The sequence below is a fragment of the Bos grunniens genome, chromosome 5 (genome assembly GCF_055505025.1).
Source record: "Bos grunniens cultivar Pamir isolate PY7600 chromosome 5, Bosgru_T2T1.0, whole genome shotgun sequence".
In the NCBI taxonomy this organism is placed as follows: Eukaryota; Metazoa; Chordata; class Mammalia; order Artiodactyla; family Bovidae; genus Bos; species Bos grunniens.
The window spans coordinates 116,407,498-116,413,690 of record NC_141169.1 but is presented as its reverse complement, the minus strand read 5'-3'; the positions used below and the strand labels follow the sequence as shown (position 1 = coordinate 116,413,690).

The 6,193-nt window shown below is 63.6% G+C and overlaps 1 protein-coding gene across 3 annotated transcripts in view; it reads left to right on the top strand.

The window, feature by feature from the left end:
* Positions 1-204: 204 nt before the first annotated feature.
* Positions 205-6,193, top strand: part of SHISAL1 (shisa like 1) — a 78,709-nt gene continuing 72,720 nt past the window's right edge. Inside the window, exon 1 of one of the 3 annotated variants that reach the window (XM_086404286.1) lies at positions 205-367. The gene's annotated coding sequence lies outside the window, so the exon portion shown is untranslated. Of the gene's footprint in view, positions 368-387; positions 463-992; positions 1,127-6,193 lie in introns of those variants that run through there. The other 2 variants (XM_086404287.1, XM_086404288.1) reach the window with 2 other exon arrangements.

Genomic DNA, 6,193 nt, shown 5'->3' with positions numbered 1-6,193 from the left:
GGGAGCCCACGCCGCACGGAGGCCCGAGGAAGTCGGGGTTTTCCTCATTGGAAACTGGCCAGATCTGGTCTGCTGCGAAGGAGTCTCCGGCCCGAGTCTGACCCTGCCAGGGGCCACCTCAGCCTGACCCCGGCCCTGACCACCTCTGGAGGAGGGGCGGCCTGGAAGGGATGTCTGGCTCAGCACCCGCAGCGGGAGGCGCGCGGCAGGTGGGGCCCTCCAGCGGCCGGCCGCCGGAGGAGGGGAAGCTGGAGGGGCCGCCCGGCCAGCAGCCAGGTGGCCGGAGCGGGGCTGGCGTGCCCCTCGCCCGCCCCTCTACAACAGCTGCGCCGGCCCGAGGGCTGGGGAGCGGCCAGGAAGGAGGCAGGTGAGTGTGACGGGGCTGGGGAGACGGCGATGGGGTGCCGGAGGAGGAAGGAAGAAAGGAAAGGAACAGAAGGGAAAGAAAGCGGGAGGAGAGCGGTAAGGGGACAGCAGACAGGAAGGGGGGAGGAGGGGAGCAAACAGTGAGAAAGGGGGGAGCAGAAAAGAAAGAGGAGGTCGCGAAAGGGAAGAGACGCAGAGACACACGGCCGGGGCGAGGGCGAGCGCGGGGAGGAAGCGAGATTGCGAAAGGAAAAACGGGGGGAGAGAGAGAGAGAAGGGAGCCGCGGGCGCTGGGCGGGAGCGCGGGGCGCCGCGAGCCGGGAGAGGGGGCAGCAGAGGGCGAGCGGCGAGCGGCAAAGAGTGAAGTGGGCACAGCGGCGGCGGCGGCGGCGAGCGCAGGGCCGGCGAGCATGAGCGCGGCGGCGGCGGCGGCGGGCGCGGCGCGGGGCTCCGGGCCGGCGGGCGGGCGGGCGGCTCGGGCCGCCCAGTAGCCGGCGGGCGGGCGCGCGGCGGGGCATGCGGCCGGCGGCCGGTCCGCGAGCCGGAGCCCCAGCCCGAGCCCGCGCCCGCGCCCCGCGCGCCTAAGAGCTGCCGCCTTCCCGGCGCTGGCCTCGGAGCCCCCCGGAGCCGGGACAACTGTTGCGGCGGCGGCGGGGGCACCGCGGGGGCGTGGGCGGCCCGGCGCCCCGGCAGGCGGCTCAGCCCCGCGGGCGCCGACTCCCCGCGGCGCAGCGAAGAGCGAGCGGGCGGCGGGCAGGAGGTGAGCGGCGCCCCGGGGGCGGGCCGGGCTGGGGCCGCGCGGGGGAGGGGCGCGCTGGGCCGGGGGTCCGAGCGCAGCTGCCGAGAGGGGTCGGAGCGGAGCTTGTGGAGGAGGAGGGTCCCGGCGAGTTGTGCGGGGGGTGGGCGCGGATCTTCGGCTCCCTGGCTCCCCGGCTCCCCGAGAAGGGGGTCGGGCGCCCGAGGCGGGCGGGGAGAGGTGGGCGCCCTGGGAGAGGCAAGTTCGGAGCATCGAGGGATCCGGGGTGCTGTGGAAAGGGGGCCGGGGACGCCCGGGGAAGAGTCTGGGGGTGGGAGACGCGTCGGACAGCCGGCGCCTTGGCATTGGGGTCCGCGCCAGGGCTCACCAAGGTCGGGGTCGCTGAACCTTGGAGAGGACCTGGGCCGGGTCCCGGTCCGGGTCCGCGTCCAGGGCGCACCGTGCAGGGACGCGGCCGCCGGGACCGGCATTCGCGTCCGAGGCGGGGACCGGCGTCCGAGGACCAGTGCGGGAACTGGGCGAACCCGGAGCCCCGTGCGCGCCGGGCAGGGTTCCGGAGGCAGGCTGGGGACCCGACCGGTTCCGAGGGTCCCGGCTGGGCGGCGCGGGCAATCACGAAGGCCTCTCCAAGTGCGTGTCCCTCGCTCGGCACCCGCCGCGTGGTCCCAGTGGAGGAGCCGCCGCCGCCTCCTGGGGCCGAATCAATATTGATTCCGCGCCCGGGGGCCGGGTGGCCTGGCGGCGGCCTCCGAAGCGCCTTAGCGCCAACGGTTGCCATGGCAACGAGACCCCGAGCGTCTTCAGGTTATATTTATTCTAATTATTATTATCATTATCAGTGTTAGTATTTGTTACTCAGCCAGAGGAAACCAGAAAGGAGGAAGAGAAGCCAGTGTGTCCTGGCGCCTCCAACTGTCATCTCTTCAGAGAGAGCCGATGCTGGCTGGGGGGCCAGGCCCGACCTCGCGGGTCTGGTGCCCTGTGCGGCTTCCCCAGCCAGCACCCCTGGGGCAGTGGGGCTGGGAAGGCGACTTATATAATCTGCCAGCGTGCCTTGTGTCTACTGTGCCTCTCCTGACCTCTCTGATCCCTTGTCTTAGCGCCTGCTGCTCCTGCCCAGGCAAGCCCAGGCCGTGATGGGAAGAGGGAAAGGTGCCTTGCCCCAGGAATCACAGCCGGAGGCCTCCACCCCTCTCTCCCCGCCGCTGTGTGACCTTGAACAAGGCGCTTGACCCCTCTGAGCCCCTGTTTCCCCTTCGTGTAAAGTAGCACGGGCACCATGCCCACCTCTGAAGGTTGCTGTGAGGTCACACCGAGAAAGCCCTGTGAGTTCTGACTGTGTGACCCTGGGCAGGCGCCTGTCCTGCTCTGGGCCTATTTCTTAGTGTGGAATGAGGGCCTGGACCCCAGCGTGTCTTTAGTCACTGGCATCCCACGAATTTCACTCTGGGCTGCTATGGAAATACGGGTGAGCCAGTAAGTTGCCTTCAGATCAGGCTAAAGGGAGCTCCTCCTTCACCCCCTGTTCCCTCACCCGCCAGGTGGGCTGAAGGTGGCAGGGAAGCTGGCCGTCCAGCCCTAGTCCTTGGGGCCAGCCAGGAGCGTAACCATGCTGGTCAGTGTTGCCCGGGATTGGGATCCATCCCCCACCACCCACTAGACCGGTGTCCGCTCAGGGCGGAACACGTCCCTGAGCACAAATCGCCTCCCCCAGAGAGGCTGTGGTCTGTGCCTGTCCAGGCCGGGGGCCGAGTGTGGGGCAGGAGGTGGCTGGAAAGTTCACTGCGGCCAGGCAGCCCCCACTCCTCGAGGCTCAAGCTGAAAGCCCTAGGGAGGGGCTTCCCTGCTGTCACATCACACTGAATTCTCCGCTCTGTCTCAGGCTCTGGGAGGTATGGGACTGGCAGGGGAAGCTGGGAGCGGGGAGATTGGCTCTGAGCCGTGTGGGGGGTGTGTATGTGTGTGCATGTGTGTGTCCCACCCTGCCGCTCCCAGGCCACCAGCCTGGAGCTTATCGGGGGCAGCTGGGCTGGACAGGCTGAGTGGGGGCAGGGCCAGCGCTGCTCAGACCTTTGTGAGTGAGAGAGAGAGCAAGGTCCCAAGGAAGCTGAGGATGCCACGCATCATTCCTCCTCCCCTCACTCCTCTTCTTCAGCCAAACTCAGCGAGCCCCTACGTCTGCTGCTGGAGGGCAGCAGCTCTGCCCTTGGCGGCTCCAAGGGAAACCCGCCCGGAGAAGCCAGTGGGGAGGGAGGGCGGGCTTCCCCAGAGCCGGGGGAGGCTGAGTAGGGGGGATGCAAGTGGGGAGAATCTGCCCAGAGACCCTGCGGTGGCTTCAGGGCTAGGGGAACCCGGTCTGAAAGGCAGGCAGGCATGAATCAGCCAGAAGAGAGGAGCAGTGGTGTTTTCCCGGCAGAGCCCCTCCAGGGGCACAGATGTGGACACACAGCTGGGAGGGAGGCATCCTGTGGACAGGTGGGCGGGGCTCAGAGGTGGGGCGTGGGGGGCGCGGGGAGGGGGCTGCAGGACTAGGGAGCAGGGGGAGATGGTGCAGTTGGAGCAGGGCTAGGTCAGGAGGGCAGGTCACTGCCACCGCCGCCCATTCTGGGTGTGGGTTAGGTAGTGGGAGGAGGGAGGGATGGTCAGGTTCAGCCCTTGGACTAGTCCATGGTCTGTGGGTGGAGCCTGTGATTGGGGTGGGCAGAGGGAGGTTTGGAAGAACAAGAGGGGTCTGCTTCCCGGCCACATGGTGGGAGAGGACCGCTTCCTGGCCTGGCCCTTGGCTGCTGCTGGGAGGGGAAGGTAGCAAGTGGCCACCAGATCTGGCAGCTCCAACTGCCTGAGTGAGTCTATGACAGACTTCACTATCACAAGTATAAGGATTTGCCTGAACAGCAATGGGATTGCCTTTGACCATGAAAGCCCAGAGGCCCACTGTGCACTAGGTCCTGTGTTGGGCAGGCACTGAGCCCATTTAATTCTGTGCACCAACCCTGAGTCAAGCCGCTGTTGATGCAGTTGCACTGCTGAGAAAACGGGCTCAGGGAGGTTAAAAGTAACCCGGCTACTCCCGTGCCCCTAACCACTACGCTCCACCAGCCGGAGTTCAGCCTGTGCCCGATGGTGACCCTGGTGGCTCTTCAGACACTTTGCTGAGTCTCACATCCTCCTAGTCATTGCCCTGCTCACTCTCTTCTGGACTGATGCAGAGTGTGGCCCGTCTTAGGCTCAGAGGAAAACTATCACCTCCCTCCTTGGGGATGCTCTACCTCTATTAATGCAACCTCTTGTTTCAGCTTCTCTCCGGCTGAGTCACACAACAGATTCGTATCAATCTTAGGATGAACTCAGAGCCTATCTCTAGCTCTCCCAGGGTGGTTTTTCCCCAGCCCAGCCACTCTTTCTAGAAGTTGCTGAAGTCAACTCCTGAGCACTGTGGGCCCTTGGTTCCTAAACGCTCTTCTGGCAGGTGGGGTCTTGACTGTCTGGAGCCAGTGAAAGTGGGGAGGGTGACCAGAGGCCCTGCCCACCCTGGCCACAGTCTTCCGGGGGATGCCAGGTGCTACCCACTCTGTTGGTGTCAGCCTCACCCCGCACAGGGCTTGCTGGCAGGGGAGAGGCCCCACCCCCTCCGTCCTCCTTCTCCCTTTCTTTTATCCCTCCCTCCCCTCCTCCCTCCAGCACACACATTCCTTGGCCCCCTTCTCCAGGGTCTGACCCCTAAGAAGGTAAAGAAGCAGCCAAGCCCCCTCACACCTGCCCCGAGACGTGACTCAGGGCGCAGGATCTGTTTGACAACTGACTATATGAACAAATACCTCTCGGAGCTGAGACCGTGGCTGTCCCAGCACCTCTGCACCTGGTGGTGCACCCCCCTGTACCCCAGTTTGGCCCACATGTGATGAGCTGCCTTTCCTTTCCGCCTTAGCTGCGAGCAGGTTGAAAATTTTCCAGAGGGTCTTCCCTGGACGTCCTGATGTGACCACTCACTGCCGAAGCTCTTGCTGTCTGAGCCTGGGTTTTCTCGTTCAACAGTGCAGCGACTTAGCGCCTGCCTAACGGGTTTCATGAGGGTTGCGGTGGGGAAAGTCACGGGCAGAGTCTGGGACGTGGGAGCCCCTACCCTCCACATCCTATAGCTGGGGGAGGGGCAGATAAAGTCAGGGACCCCAGCATCTCAGAGGCCCATGTCTTGTACCGTGATGTTGGGATGCTTTAGGGCCTGATAGGGAGCTCGAAGCTTGTCCACTTACCGTGTAAGTGGGGACCCTGGGGCCCAGGGCAGGCTGGTGGCGTGCTCAAGGTCACAGTGAATTGGGCATCCTGGAAAGTCAAGGATGTTCACGATATGATGCCGGCCCTGTCGGCATCATTCAGGGGCATCTGAGGCCGCTGCCTGGCGTGGGGGAGAGGGGTGCAGACGTGAAACCGTCAGGGAAAGTCTTCAGAATCTCGCCCTCCCTGGCCATGCAAGTGGAGAGGCAGAAGCCGTGAGATGAAATGCAGACGCCTCCTGTCACACGTTTCCAGCCACCAGCCATGAATGGAGCGTTTCCTTGGCATGCTGTGGACCTGCTGCCCCCTTTCCTCCCCGGTCTGGGGCACACACTCCCATCCCCGCCCATCTGTCCACACGCACACCTACCCCAGCAGATGAGCGCGCACTCGCCTTCAAGAAATTAAGAAATAATGCATGAGTTTCCCAAATTACACCCATTTAACACTGAATTAAGTAAGTTCTGGAAGCTTTTAACAGAGCTCTGGGAGGAAAAAAAGAATTTTTTTTTTTTTTTTTTTGGTTCACACTTCCCTGGAAAATGAGACAAACCGTGATCTTTTAAAACCCAGCTACATAATCTGATTATTCCTTGCTGGCAAGCATCTGAGAAATGCCCGGCGGAGGGCGGAGACGGCCGCTTTACCGAGCCTGCGAGATTTGCATCGGGAAATTGGGAAAGTTTGCCTCCTGCGCCAGATTGGAAGCTCCCCGGCGCATGATGGGTTGAAAAGAAAGTGCTGCTTTCTTAGATATCGGCACAAATTAAAAATAAAGGCAAATTCCTTCCATAA